At 34.8% G+C, this 16,442-nt stretch overlaps 1 protein-coding gene across 12 annotated transcripts in view; it reads left to right on the top strand.

Moving 5' to 3' along the window:
• The first annotated feature begins 5,104 nt into the window (after positions 1 to 5,104).
• Positions 5,105 to 16,442, top strand: part of LOC106618443 (uncharacterized) — a 75,111-nt gene continuing 63,773 nt past the window's right edge. For 7 of the 12 annotated variants that reach the window (XR_011396208.1, XM_036362179.2, XM_036362168.2 and 4 more), the window contains exon 1: positions 5,105 to 5,699. The gene's annotated coding sequence lies outside the window, so the exon portion shown is untranslated. Of the gene's footprint in view, positions 5,700 to 13,552; positions 13,712 to 16,442 lie in introns of those variants that run through there. The other 5 variants (XM_036362188.2, XM_070109022.1, XM_036362167.2 and 2 more) reach the window with 4 other exon arrangements.

Below are 16,442 nucleotides of genomic sequence, written 5' to 3'. Positions count from 1 at the left end.
CCACCGTCAAACACGAAGCTTAAACTTTTTGGGCACGACACTTAAAATCATCGCCGGCCCAACCCAGACTTTGATGACTTACAGAGACTACAGATGTGACAGAACATACTCGTTGACTGTAACAACAAACGATAATGGGTACAGGTCACTTATACGAAATAATATTAGCAAGAAATAGAATAATAACTCCCGAGTTACAAGCTTTCACAATTTCTTTAACGTTAGCCAAACTTAATTTTATTAGCTCTGATTATTAGACAATAATAATTTGAACACACTTATCGACGAGAACTCTTCTAATGTAACTATAATAGAAATATTAGAAATGTCTAAAATTAAGTTTTTGCAGAACAGTGAGAAATTGTATTTTATTATAAAATATCCTATACCTAAGATATTTTGTAAGGAAATTAGCCTATTCGCGGTGTCGCACCAAGGACGTATACTACATTTTGGATAAACCAATACTGTGACTGAATGCGGAAATAAAGCGTATGCTCCTTCCTCCTCCGCCTTTGACTCCAACAGCACAGAAAATCAATCTTTTGGATCATCTAGAAACTTTGAGCTTAAACTACGTCAGGAAATGAATGTGGAGTGTGGCACTTCAAGAAGAAGTCAACGTGAAAACTGTGGTTTTCCTAGTATCAATAACGAGACTCAGTATCCTAGTGGTGTTGCGGTTTGCCTTGATAACTTATAAAAACATACAGCTAAAATGGTAATAGATGTCTTGGTAAAATAGGTAACTGAAAGGATCGTGGGCGATCCTTACTTAGGAAGGGAGGAGTTCACCCAAAACGATGGCAGTTAAGTTACATAGTCTGTATTGTCTGCCTAAATTCGACCAGACAATGCTAAACATCGTTGTATCTCGGGTAATAAAAAAATATGTAGAGCATTTTCACTTGTATTACCATAGAATGAACTCACCTCTAAATCCTTATGGCCATACTTGTGGAGGTAGCCATGTCCCGTCAGAAATTGCGTCATATAGAAATCCATGTTCCCATGCTTTCTATCCAACCATGTTTTAACATTTTTAACGAGCCGGTGCGACCATCTGTCTTTGGTACCAGATATGATGCTAACAGCCTCATGCAACACTGTGCGAAAAGCACTGGCTACTCTAACGGCGCTTAGCCGAAACAGCGAATTTAACATTTTAACGTATACTCTATGTGTTAACGCCTATACAGGTGCCGCATATAACGCAACTGATTGGCTGGCTTTTACCCATCAAGGTTCAGAGTAGTGATCTCTAATTTTTTCCTGCTTGTAATCAAAACTGCCTCGGTTTTCTGTGCCGCTAGCTCGAGTTTCGACGCATTTACACAGTTCTTAATGCGATGTAGCTGCACATTTGTTTTGTATTTGATGCAACTCTTTAGCTACTAACACAGATCCTTGTGGCACTCCACCAGTTACAGCGTAACTTTTGTCCAATCGCTGATTTGTGCTTTTACTTCAATTATATTCCGGTTAGTTGCATTGGCATCACTAACCAATTCATCAATAATTTTTTTTAAAGCAGGCTGCGGAAGACTTGGTTGCAAATAACAGCTATAGATGTATACTCCGCATACTTCGTATTGTTTTGTCGCCTCAGGCCCATATTGCTGCTTTTATAGTATCATCAGAGACTCATGTACTAGAGCTCGAGTTTTTATATTGTGCACAGATAATTACGACATCTATTTTATTTTCGTACAAGGTTTGCTTCAAAAGTTCTTGGACGGTTTTGCGATGGTTTAGATTTATTTGTAAATTATTGTTAAATAGGCTTCTACGTAAATAGGACATCACCGTCTGTCCATTTGGTGAACAAAATGTGCTGCGGTCTTCGGAGTTGTACATGATTTGGCTACATGCCCAAATTCCAAACATCGGTAGCATTTTTATTAAATTGTTTTTTTCTCGTATTCTGTATACTACCCAACCAATCTCAATTTTTTGAGCGCTTAACAATTGCCTCGCTTGTTGTACTGGCAGATTTATTTCAGCTCTTTTTGTACCAGCATACACCTTATTTATGCTTTTAATTGAATTCCCACAGAAAAGACTTGGTCCTTCAATTTACGAGCAGATAGCCTCGACTATATCATTCTTCGTGGTGATTTGGTCCAGATCGCGAATCACTATCGTTAGCGCATGAGTCAGAGCTCCTATCTAAACCTATTTCGTCCCGGTATTCGTGAGTACTTCCGGTGTGCGCTCTCCTAAGCTTGAGTAAGTCTTCCTTTCGCTGTCTTCCTTATTCGCGAGACATTTTCGTCCAGCTGTTTGAAGTAAGAAATTCGACTCACTTTTGCTTGTCTTCTCGTAGCCGTTGTGGCCTCTACTGCAGGGAATCATAATTGGTTATTGGAGTTGGATTTCACAATATTTGCTTGCTCTTTATGGGCACATGCTTGCAGCTTTGAGATCACGTTGAGAAGTTCTCTCATTGCGTTATTTATGGAGCGTTGTGGGAGGCTCATAATGTTTTTCAACCTCTTAATATTTTCCCCCAATTCGGACATGTGATCTCGCTCGTTTTCTTTTTGGTTCAGCAGTGGAGGTGGATGGTCTTTATGCAGTGCAGTTGACGACGGCCTTGCACGTACGTGCTTTTCCACGGTAGCCTCTTCTGGTGATCGAGCTACTTATGGTGCTCATCTAAAAAGATCAATTTCTGCATCTTTACTTATACTTGTAGCTATATCTGATGTAATAGCCAAGGACTCTACCATCGCATATACCATACCTCTGTGTGTGCGTGTGTGTGACTCTTATCACATCACACTTGTGTGTAGGCTTCTCACTGCTTTGTGTGTTGTTAAGGTTCAGGTGGTGGCCTTTGGTGTGCACGCATTCAAACATTTGAAAAAAAAAACAGACAGAAACAGAGTCAAGCATCATTATTTCAGAGAAATTTATCACTTAATATATGTACCTATATACACGTATATAAGTATATATATACGGATATGCATGTGGCAACAATGAAGGGTATTACGGCTTTGTGGCGCCAGTTTTGTACATGCTCCTCAAAGATCCTTCTTCTCCAAATGATGTTATTGGCTCTCTTCTTCGAATTTGTTGATATGACTGTGAGTAAGCTCATGAAGGAAATAGAAGGATAAAGAGAGAGTATTTTATTTACAGGGTAATACACATCAACACGTCAACAGGTCGCACTTATGTAGACGCGTATAATCTGGAATTTTGCGGTTGTTACAAGAATTCCTAGACTTTGGATTTATCTTATGGTGAGAGAGTTCCGTGGGATAAAGGTCAAAATTGGCTTAAAAGTGAAAGTAATTAAGTCGAAGAATCCTGATTGAGGAATTCTTTTACACGCGACCCAATTCGTTTCAATTCGTAGCCTAATTCGGCTAGTTTAGCCGTGGTGACAGCGAAGGTGTAATCCGGTGCGTTATCATTCTGTTTCACAACAGCGTTTTAAGCCTTTTGTTTCTAAATTCGGTATAGTGGAACCCTTTAACAATTTTATCTTTATTCAGATAGTCGATGTAGATCACACTTTGGGAATCGTTGCCTTCTTTGGAGCAGGTCTGTCAGTATAATACTACTCATTAAATTTGAAATTGGTGCAATAATTCCTGAGGTATTGGATTTCACCTAAAGGTGGGTACCCCGCTTCCTTGAAACACTTATATACCATCTACTGACGCATTTATTTAGCAGGTTTTCGCACTTTTATTTATATTTTATTAATATTTTAGAAATTTAATTTTTATCCAAGTTACCGTCGGTCCTACCTGACGGACGGAAGTCACCCGGAAATCAACTCGTGTCGTCATCATATATAACTTTATATCTCCTTATCTCGATTAGTATTAAGTGTTACAAACAAGAGCGAGAACATAAAAATAGCGAACACTTACAGTTGAGCAATAAGATTCACATTTGGAGGGGATTTGTTTTTTAGATCCAATATAAACATTTAAGAAAAGAGTAAAAAAAATTTAAATTTGTTTGGCCCCTTACTAAGTACTTATCGCGCCGCTCTGTTAAGATTGTTCGTTTAAATATGGGCAACAAATATGGCATAGGATATTTAACTTGAATTAGGCTAAATCAAAAGAATCATAAGTGTTGACCTAATGACGCTTAATATCTTACTAGGACAGTAAAGTGGATATTCGCAGCTTTTATTCGGTGTGGTGCAGTTACTCAAATACACTAATGTTGCAGTTTAATTTATCAAACCAAATCTATTCGATTAATCTTTGATAGTCAATTGGCAGACACATAGTTTTGTAAATTTTGCGGCTCAGCTTAGAGTTACCTAAAGTTGGTTATATAAGATCCCACAAAATATAATAGTTTTGTGCTCCTAATGGTTTGTTATTGTTGCAAAGGAGAACAACCCGATGGAATTGGAATATTATAATGTTTATATTTAATAAACAACAATTGAATTCGAATACTAGTTTAAATTAAAAATATAAATATCTTAATGAACTTGTGCTTTAACTTTCGCATTTCATTATATATCAATGTATTGTGCGTATAAGCTATTGATGCTTCAATACTAGAAATACTTGAAATTTCCCAAAGTACATAAAGGGTAAAAAATCATCCTCCTCTATTCTCCCCGCAGTAATTGATTGAATTGAACCATTGCAAATGTAATTAAATTTACAAGTAATTTGCATTAAATTACTCACATTCCAATTTAGCGTATTAATTCTTGGGTATTTATTATGGTTATAATATCATCAGCCATATATCCAGGATATTATTACAACAAACGAAAGAGCAAAGGCGAGAGAGAAGAGAGCGCGCAAGCGTAGCAGCAAAATGCTCAACTGGGAGCTGGTGAATGGGAAGAAAATCGCAGTTGAATTTTAGCATCATCAGAAGTTGGTTTGGGGTGAAATGGGGGTGACAATTCAAGCCATGTGGCAGTTACTTTTGTGTGCCAGTGCCTAGCACCATTTGTACATTTGGCGGTCGGTTCCGTCAGTGCAGCTCTCCGATTCCGAAACTTGTATGTGACTTAGTACTCCGAATTCTGGCCTCGGTTGTTCTGGTCGTGGGTGCAAATGTTTATGAGAAACAGCATTCACTTTATATCTGTGCTGGTTATCACTGCGGTATCTCAGTCATCTTTTAGTGACGAAGGAGTGCGGTTTGTTTTGACGGAAACGTGAATACGAATTACTGGCTCTGGAGTGAGCTCTGAGTAAAAAAATGTAAAAGGCCTCGCCTTAATTCAGTGGATATATGTTTTCAACCTAAATCAATGAATTGCTGTTAATGGCTTTTAAGTGACAAGTAAAACTGTGTTAAACAGTGTTTGCAAAAACAACCGAGTTTTGGCAAAGACAGCTGAGACACAGCAAATAAAATAAATACTCTTACCGTTGTTAGTTATGTATTAACGCGCCTAGATTACAAATGTGGCAGTGACAGCGCAAAATTCTCATAAATCAGGTCTTAATTGATATTAAAAGTCAAGAGAAAGGTGCTACACAGCTCTTTCCATCTTCAAAATTTCCACTATAATATATGAATGCCTCGCGTGACCTATGAACACCCGTACTGAAGAGAAATACACACGGATTACATACATACATATATATATGGCTATGTACTTGAAAAACTTTCATCCATATGGCAAATATTAAAGCGTTAGGCGTTCAAGCAGCTAAGAATTGAAACGCAGCATATTGGCATATATAGTGTTTGTATGTATGTTAGTTAGATAATTTATATGAAATGTTATATCGCAGAATTATCAAAATTTTTGTAATTTTTTAACAGTTACAGAAAACGTAAGACTTCTTTACGGTTAGCTCTTTCCAACGATGGTGTCAAAGCATGGTATAATTAGTAAGATAGTCTAGTAAAATTTGTCTGTTTCAGTCAGTCAGTTTTTGAGCATTAATCGAATAATTAAGTTGGCAACATACATAGGTGCATTTATCATGAGTCCTAATGCATTTGCTTAGTTAAAACAAATCAAAAAAGGGACGTAGAAATAAATATTAACATTGCTCCTACTTACTTTCCCTTATCATGTTTCATTGGACAATTATTTCATTGCAGCATATATAGAGTTACAATATATTTCCCGACGATAGAGTTTTAACTTTTTGAGCTTTTGAGAGTTTAGCTGCTTTATTTCTTACTTCACTCAGTATCCACTAAGGGAATGTTTATAAGGTACTTATATACATGTAATATATTTTTCGCTTCTATACGTCTTTTTGAATTCTGCTTAAATTAGGAATGTGCATACACTTTTTGGATAGTTTTTATGAAATCTTTCCTGTACGTGTACAAATAAAACGTTTATTAGAAATTTGTTGTGAATAATGGTAAATATAATAAATGTTTCATAGTAGCTAAGCAATTAGAATATTGATTGTTAAAATTATATTATATTATACTTAACCAAGACACCGACCTGAAATCATTGCATATAACGATATCACTAATTCTTTTACCGAAAGGTAAAATGCTAATCAAAATATTCTCACTTGATTTTATTGACATATCTAGCGTTAAAACAGATAAACAATTATACATTCAATGTATTATGTGTATATGATAAAGTCAACCGTAAGGTGTAAAATCATTATATTCGGTATATTGGGGAAAAGTTTTAACTGATTTTATTTACTTTTAATATTAAAGAAAAATTCTATGCTGGAGCAAATATTTCAACCTTATTTTATTGAGATAATGTTTATAAGTAAGCACTGGAATTAAGAAAATAATTATGTTATATTGTATGTAAGGAAGGAGCGTTGATGGTTTTTGACAGTTTTGATGGTTGTACAGTATAGGTATATAACACACCTCATTTTTTAATTTTTTCTTATAGTGATTCTGTACGTTCAGTTTTATTAAGATAAAAGTTGCTTGGCAGAGAACGATCCGTAAATAAATTCGTATCTTTTTCTTGATGATTTTGAAACAAGTTACTCGTAATGTACCCAGATATACTTCTATATAATACTTGTATATATCCCCTTCGCATCAATAATTGACCACGTTCAAAATCTATTAACAAATATATATTATATATAAAACTATTATAGCTATAAATTCCAGAAAAATAGAAAGAAATTATTACTAAAGATATTACTAAGATATTGCATTATTAATGACGGGATTAAAATGAACGGAAACTGCGCTGTATATTTTCAGCCATCGCGTTTAGAAGATGAATTTCTATTTGAACACTATGTTCTACTAAAAGGCTCACCATGTTGATTGTTAAAAGACACACCCTCAGAATACCCTTGATATCGCTCCATTAATCACTTACCGCTGTTTTCTCTATTTTGACGATCAGCTGAGAGTTTTGCTACTCCCTATGCTTTGTTTGCAACTAAGAGCTTAGTTTTTTTTTTTTTGTTTTAAGCCCTGAACAAGGATTATTTGTAACACGTCGGAGACTCTATAAAGTATATGGGTCATTCTATCCAACATTTACATTCAAGATTTTTTTTCGTGCGAAACATTTTTTTTTATGTTCTTTGAAGCAATACCATATATTGGACACGTATTTTTATACTCTTGCAACATGTTGCTACAGAGTATAATAATTTTGTTCACCTTACGGCAGTTTGCATCACCCAAAACTAATGGAGTCAGATATAGGGCTATATACAGTTTGGTTGAAATATATTTTTTTACTCAATATAATCTCCTTTAACTTCAATACATTTATTCCAATGATCCTTCAATAATTTTAATGATAATAAAATAATGACTTTCCGGAAGCTCTGTATATCTCTTCTTCATTTGACGAAAAACGCTTTCCACGACGAAATTGTTTCAGGTTTTTGAAGAGGTGGTAGTCGCTGGGAGCCAAATCTGGGGAATACGGTGGATGCTCAAGCAATTCGTACTTCTATGCGTTGAATTTTGTCTTTGTTAAAACACCATTGTGTTAATGAAAAATGATTGTTATGTGCTGAAAACCTGGTATTTTCTAACAAATTTTTTCATCCAGCTGATCCAAATAGCTGCAATAACATTCAGAGTTGATTATTTTACCTTTCTGCAGATAATCAATTAACAAAATTCCTTTTGTAACCAGCTTAAACAACCAGCTTCAGTCCACTGTAAACGTTCTTGTTTCAATTTAGGATCGTGGTGGTAGATCAAAGTCTCATCTATAGTTATAAAGCGACGCAATAAATCGGTTTGATTCTACTTAAAACGCTCCCAATTATGCAGAGAAATTTGTTTTCGATTCTGTTTTTGTTGAATTGTTAACGTGTGCGGAACTAACCATATTATATTCGCTAACGGTATTATGCGTCCTTCGCGTGGACCGTCTACAAGCCTAGTATGACCACGTTTAATTCACCAGCCCAAAATTCAACGGTGTGTTTTGAAGGTTAGGACTCCTCATACATTTCTAACAATTGTCCATAAATGTCCTTTGCTTTTAAACCTTTCAAAACAAAGAAGCTAATCACGCGCGATATTAAATTTTTTCCATATTAAAAAAATACTCTGACACGTCAACTTCAAATGGCTTGTAAACAAAGAATTAATTGACAGAATGACTTGTAACTTTGCATGTGGTCTCACGACATACTATGTACCAACTTGAAAAAAATATTGGAGCTAGTAGTGCTATTTCTTGGTGAAAGCAGTCCCTGCCTATATATATAAATGATCAGGAAGAAGAGACGAGTTGAAATCCGGGAGACTGTCTGTGAAAACTGTAACGTGAGTAAAAATTTAAATATTTGGATGAAACTCCATTATTCAAAAACCAATAAATTGCCATACTAAGCTCCACAATAAGATATAATACTGTTATTTTGTATTACGAATCGCATTAGAGAGGGGCATCTGCAGTTTAAATTTTTTGAAAAAGTGGGCGTGACCCCGCTCTCTATAGATTTAATGTTCATATTTTCTAAACCACTAAAGCTATAATAATCAAATTAACTTTGAATAAATCTTTTTTGCACCTCTATCGACAGTTTGCAATCGGGTGATAACCCCGCACACTCCCCATATAACGGTTTTAATTAAAACTACTAAGAGTGTGATAACTCATTAAATAAAAAAGGCAGAGACTTTAAATTTTACACATAGGATGACACAATTAAGCTTTATAGGAGTCAATACGAACATTGGACCCTGGGAATGGCACCGTGGTCATAACTGTTCATCTCTCATATACCGAAGAACTCAGTGTCGATGGTTGACTTATTACCAAAATTATCGTTTAATGTATGAGATATATAATTGGAATTCAAAATCCTTTCCTGATAATATTATGTCTGTATATCAAATAAATGTTGAATCGGGTAAATACTTCTTTTAGCCCCTATATACCTAATAGAAAGATTTTCGAACTTCTGGATGACCTTATACCGCATATATCGACCAATATGTGAGTTATCTTAATAAAATTGTGGGGGTGTGTTTTTCTAATAACTTGATTTTACTCCTTATACATGTATATTGGTGATGATATGAGAGATACCTGACTGATAAAATCGGGTGAATACTATCCCTATCTTCCATATACCTAATATAAGATTTTCAAACTTTCGGTTGGCTTTATTTCGCATATATCGGTCAATATCGTACATATCGTAAGAAAACTTAAGTGAACGTAAAATATTAGTTATACTATAGTCTATTATTACATGTATTATTACATATCGTACATAAAATTATTTTTGATATTTTTACAAACCTTATACCGAATATGTCGGTCAGTGTGTGAGTTATTTATCATAGTGCTTGAAAATATGTCCTCGAGTATACCTTAACAATGGCATAGGTTAACGCAACAAGCTTAGAAAATTTAAAAAAATATTCATTATAAAAGTAACTAGATTGCATAATGTTTACGATTTTTTCTCAACGCATATACGTTGAATTTATTCGATTTTTTGTTTATAAGTAAAATGTTCATTTTTATAATCAAATATTTTTTTTCAATTTTGATCTATTTTTATTAATTTTTTTAATTTAAACATGTGCATTAGTCTCTTCAGTAGGTAGGTAAGTAGATAGAATGGCTGTTGCACTTAGGTCTATAAGAGGCCCTTTGTGATACCACCGGGACTAATGTTCCTTTACTCTTTTGTCTTTTCTCTGAACCACCCCGTACCTCTGATGAAGTTCACCAGTACAAAAAGTTTTATTTGTGCAACCCTTGCCTTGCATTTCGTATGGAAGATTTTTTATAGTCTGTTCTTCATCTACCTCTTGACAGCTTCTACAATAGTCATTTTATGGTGCATACAGTTAGCTGGCATGTCTGCCTATTGGACAGTGATCTGTTAGCACTCCTACTAGAGTTCTTATGTCATTCCTTTTGCATCTTAATAGTGTGCGGCCTATTTGTAGGGGCGATTTTTCCTTCGGCATCTCTCGAACGTGTTGTTCGTACTATATCACTCGAAGCATCTTTGACCCCGCATGCCGCTACTTTTCACGCTACACGCTTGGAAAAAGCTCACTGCACTAGCAGACAAAGTTCGAAAATTCGTCAAAATAACATTTTTGTACGGTCCACTCCGAATTTTATAAATTAGTAACTAAAGCTCCTTATGTACATTTTTCAATAGAAAAACTGAATAAAAATAGTTCCAAATTGAAAAAAAAAATTTTTTGTTTATAAAATTGTACATTTTGTTTACAAAAAAAATTGAATAAATTCAACGTACATACATATATCCCACTGGAAAACTGAGAAAAAATCATAAACATTAGGTCAACTAGTTACTTTTATAATGTAATACTATTCTTCGTATACGCAAATGTCTAAAGGTACTTTTTTAGAGAGATGAAATTTTTAAAATTCCAAATTTTTTCATATTGGGTCGAAATAAAACAAATAAGGAAGAACTTAGTTCGGGTGTAACTGAACATTTTATACTCTTGCACTGTGCAAGAATCAAAGCCCGCAAAATTCCTTCAGGTGCTGGCAAAATTTTATATTAAACAAGTAAGGAAGTTATAAGTTCGGGTGTAATCGACCATTTATATTCTCGCAACTTGCAAGGATCAAAGCCCAGGAAATTACTTCAAGTGTTGGAAAAATTGTATTAAAGAAAGTTTTGATCCGATTCAACCCACAAAGACATACTATTATCGAGAGTTTCAATTATTTATTTTATTATATGAATTTCAATTATATATCTTACACATTGACCGATATTTTCGGGAAAAACTCGGCTATAGGCACTGGAGTCCACATATTCAGTACCTAGGAGCTTGAACAGTTTCGGTTCGATTTAGACAATTTTCGGTCACAAGCATACAAACATTGGTGCTTGATTTGCATAGTGGAAAGTGCAAAAATCAGATGGAATTTAATGTGGTGTTATATAAGAAATAGGCGTGGTTGTAATCTGATTTCGCCCATTTTCGCACTATAACATAGAAATATGAAAATAATGTTATGTACCGAAGTAGGTTGAAATCGGTTAAGCAGATCCCAAGATATGGGTTTTCATTTAAAAGAGTGGGCGGTGCCACGCCCACCATCTAATTTTGAACGTGGTTCCTATAAAATCAGCTTATACCATCCTAGAGATAAAATTTAATATCTCTGATGTGTTTAGTGCTTGATTTTTCGCGCTTGTAGTATTTTTTAACAGTACCGTTATATGACGAGGGGGCGGTGTTGTCACCTGGTTTCACCCATTTTCACACTGTCGGTAGGGCTGCTAAAAATATTTCTTCTCATTGAATTTCGTTATTATAGCTTTAATCGTCATTTTTTTTATATTATCTGGAATCATTGACAATGAAATTTCAACGTTCATATAATACAACGTTACGACAACCTTGACGTCATTGAACCAATGTAAGCATACTTACAATGGGATGAATTTGAAAAACAAAAACATAGGTCTTAAAAAGAAAATCATTTTACCTTCTCCTTAATTAATTGTATCTGACGGCATTAATGTAAGACACAAATACCCTTAATTCCAACTGCTAAACAATAAAGCGAAGTGAAAAGGCAACCAAGAAGAAACAATAAATGGTTTAGGTTGATTTAAAACAAAAGATAAAAAATAATTTACGGCCGATCTATTGTCGCGAAAAGTAAGGGGATGGGAGGGGCTGAATATTTTAGGGTTAAAAACGGTTTATCTCGATATCTAGCAAAACTACGAGTTCTAAAGAAAAAAATGCATTTGGTAATGGTATTGGTAATAAAAAGATCTATAGTTCTTGTATACAGACATTTTTCACATAAAGTCAAAACTTAGTGCAAAAATTCAAATATCCAAGTTTTTGGGTTTTTATATTTTTTTGTAGAAAAATAAAAGTTTATTTTATTTATTTTATGTCCTTAATGCACTGTATTTTTTTCATTTAAAATATTTTTTTCCTAATATCGGAAAAAACACCTTAATTTTCAATCAAAAATTCTCAAGACAAGTTATCCGGTCTTTTTAAAAAGTCACTAAGCTATATGTTTGTTGATATATATACTTTATGATAAGATAAAAGAAATAAACATTACTATGTGTTAAATTTTCTTAAAACATAAAAAGACCCCACTAAATAGCTTAAAAATGATTAAAAACCTCTTTTTATAGCGATTTTAATAGCTTCACCTATATGTTTGTATGTTTGTAACTTTTTCTGCGCAATTGATAACTTGAGTATAAAGTGAGATATTTTGATGAAACTTGCTACATATGATCCTTGGCACCCAAGAAAGGGAGGTATTGCAGATGGGCGTAATCGGACCACCACCACGCCCACGCCAATAAAAGAAAATCTATAAAATGCCATAACTAAGCATCTAATTAAGGTACCAAACTGTAATTTGGTACAGGGGATCACGGTAATAAGGGACACCTATTAGCTGACATTTTTTTTAAATAGGCATGGCCCCGCTAAAGCTAACTAAACCAAATTTGCTGGGAGAAAGTCTTTTTAGCATTTTTTCATACGCTGTGAAAATGGGTAAAATCAGGTAAAACCACGCACTCCCCCCATACAACGATCATGTTGAAAACTACTAAAAGTGCGATAACTCACTAAATAAATGCGCTATAAGCATTAAACTTCACAAACAAGATGTTAGGGAAGAGCTTTATAGGATATAGTGTAGAAATTTGACAATGGGCGTGGCACCGTCCACCTTTAGGGGAAATCCTATATCTCAGGAACTACTTGACCGATTTCAACCATTTGGTTATCAGCTATCCCTATCACATACTGTGAAAATAAACGAAATCGTACAACGACTATAAAACTATGCAGCTAAAAGCATCAACTATCCATGCTATCATTTGTATAACAAATTTACTCCAAGGCATCCATAAAGAAAGTGAAAAAGCATCATGTGTCTAAATAATAATAAGTATGGTTTAGAACGGCTAGACCGATTTGCCTGTTTTTTTTTTTTAGTTTTCTAATACTCTGTAGAAGGTTCTTATTAAGAAAATGTCTCAGAAAGATTGAAAAAATACATTTAATTTTGCATATTTTAAAAAACGCATTCACAGCCAATAGACTATATAACTAAAAATATTGTTTATCAAAAAGAATTAGAATAAACCTCAGAGCAGAGAACGGTATAGAGGCACCATGTGGGCGTAACCATGAGAACTCCATATATGTATGTGCAAAACTAAGATCAATTTAAATAAAGCTATTCGTTGCATTCTAAAGCGCGCGTGGTGTTGAGCTCAGTGTTTACTTCAAAATGCCAAGTTGTTCAGTAGCGATTTGTATAAATGTAAGTGGAATTATGAAACCCTATGGAATAAACACTATTATGAAAAAATATATTTTTTTTGTTTAATAAAATTATGAAATTAGTAAAGTCCTTTTCAGTTATGGCGAGACCAGGGAAATAGGGATTCATTTTTATATGGAGGGTATTATAGATTCCAGCTTAAATTGAATATCATACCTAAGATAGGACAACTGTCAGCTATACAAAATAAAGTAGTGCATCAAAGCTACTCTATGGCAGTACGAAGTTCGCCGGGTCAGCTACTTCCTTATATAAACTGACAGAAATATTGGCCGAAAAATACTTGTATTATTGTAAGAAAAGCGGGCATGGTTTGTGCCATATTTTTCGCACATCACAGTTTTTTCACAATAATAGTAGTATATTTCGTTGCTTTGCGTAATCCTTTCAAAGACATTTGTCTTTTAAACTTTTCTTTGCCTTTGTTTATCACTAAAATCGACAGCGCCGTGATGAAATGACCATCAAAAAGAAGTGTATCTGAAGCGTTAGACTCAACCTTGACCACAAAAAGTTATAAACATTTAAGATAAAAACATAGACCTTGGTATACAACTAGGTTAACAGTAAACAGCCACAATACATATAGTCACAATGGCGACACTATAACTTTTTTCACATGCCCCAGCCCATTATACTAATTATTTTCATACCTGATGACTTAACGTCACTCGATGTTGTTGGCAAAAGTTTACATCGTCTATCCCCTTTCCATCACAAGAAACGATATTTTCACTATTTCTCATGGGGACCCTCGTTAATCCTATGTTAGTAATCTTCAATATGCCAAAATGCTGTCTGCAGGTTTTATCCTTCTCCCCATTTGGCAGAAAGTTAACTTGCAGGTGATTCAGGGAACACAACTGCTACTTTGGTCGCTTTCGAACTTTATGTCAGCTGTGTGTGTTTATGTGTGTAACTTCTCCCATTTTATGTGTAAACAGAAATGAATATAGAAAATAAGACCGCAAGATTTTTGTAAGCAAAAGGCCGAAACAAAAATGTGCATTGTAAACAGATGATGCGAAAAGTTTAAACCAAGCGACGGCAGTGAGCATACCGAATATCAGACATGGTTCAGTGAACAGTGAAACGTTGAAAGACATCCCTAAAACTTCTTTGTCGAATTGGTGTGGATGTCAGTTTGTTTGTTGTTGATTATCGTCACCTGAAGTGCTGTGCTTTGTAAGTTTTGCATGTATAAGAATCAAAAGAATCTTCACAATTATATTGCACGGGAGCACCCGAGTTTCTTTTACTGCACCAATTTGAAAGAGAAGTTCACTGTCTCGGCCTTACTCAGTCAGTCAACAGCATTGCTATTGATGTTTTATCGCTGATCCATCAACCGAAAGTGGCACATACAACGACGCCATAAAGCATCTGGTGTGTACAAAGAATGTTGGCAGTAGCATGGTAGAGCAAAATGTAAAACGACGACGATGACTGCAGACGAGCGCAGACGCACATACATACATTCATTTAAGCCAAGGCACTCGTCCTTCTACTTTGGTCTCGGCTTGTGCCAGACGCAATTAGAAATTCCTAATGAGTATTTTTATGATCTCACTGATGTTAGCAGCCGAGCTCAGATGACAGGCACCTAAATTTATTTGTGGGAATGAGATGAGCATGTCTATCGGCTGTAGGTAGCCAGCAACTGGCAGTTAGTTCGTTCGACAACTAATTAGATTTGACGACTTAAATACTGCAATAAGCGGACACTTTGTTGTCACCATCGGAAGCTCGAAGGACGGCCGAACGTCCACTATTTAAGCTACAGTCTATGGATTTACATTAGGTTAAAATCTCAACTCAGCTTTGTGGCCAAATCTACTAAACTACTATCACCAAATGTGACCATGTCAGGAGAAAAACGGAGAAGAAGTGCAATTGTGGACACAGACAAGTGTTGGAGCATAGATTGCGTTCGTTGAAGAATTATTCAGCCTTTCATCAGACTCTATAAAGAATATATATTTTTTTAAATGATCAGCGTGACGAGCTGCGTCGATTTATGTCCGTCTGTCTGTTTATATGCGACTAGGCCAACAGTTTTTGAGATATCGATCTTTTCATTTAAATATCCTTTTTCACCAAGAAGCGGTTCATTTGTCGGAATCGCTGATATGGGACCACTATAGGACATCTATTATATAAACTGATCGCTCAAAACCAAGTAAAGTATTTTTATTTTTCTAGATATCTTTACGAAATTTGGTATGGATTATTAATCTAAGACAACGTTATCTCCGAATATATTTTTCACAGCAGACTACTGCAGCTGCCACACAAAGTGACGCATAAAAATTAAGTTCTTGTATGGGACATTTTTTATTCACAACCGTTTTTTTATTTTTGAAGGGTGTTGTAGTTACGGTGTAACCGATTTTTGTTTTTTTTTGTTTTAAGATATGTACCTACATATATAGCGTATATATCATATTATGTATGTAATATATGATAGCAAAATTAAGCGAATGTCCAACATTGGATATGTTTTAGTTTGTAGCCAAAAATGCACAGTCCCATATACCGCATAAAATTATTTTCGTTATTCTTTTGAACGTTATGTCGAATATATCGAATGTATGAATTATACGCCTAAAATTGAGTGGAATACGTTCCCAAGCACGCTTTAGTCTAATGACTAAAGTAAATTTCATTAGTCCAGCCGTCCTCCTTGTCACAATATAAGCAATATAGTGAG

Source organism: Bactrocera oleae, chromosome 4, assembly GCF_042242935.1.
Source record: "Bactrocera oleae isolate idBacOlea1 chromosome 4, idBacOlea1, whole genome shotgun sequence".
Lineage (NCBI taxonomy): Eukaryota > Metazoa > Arthropoda > Insecta > Diptera > Tephritidae > Bactrocera > Bactrocera oleae.
This window is presented reverse-complemented; position numbering and strand designations above follow the sequence as displayed.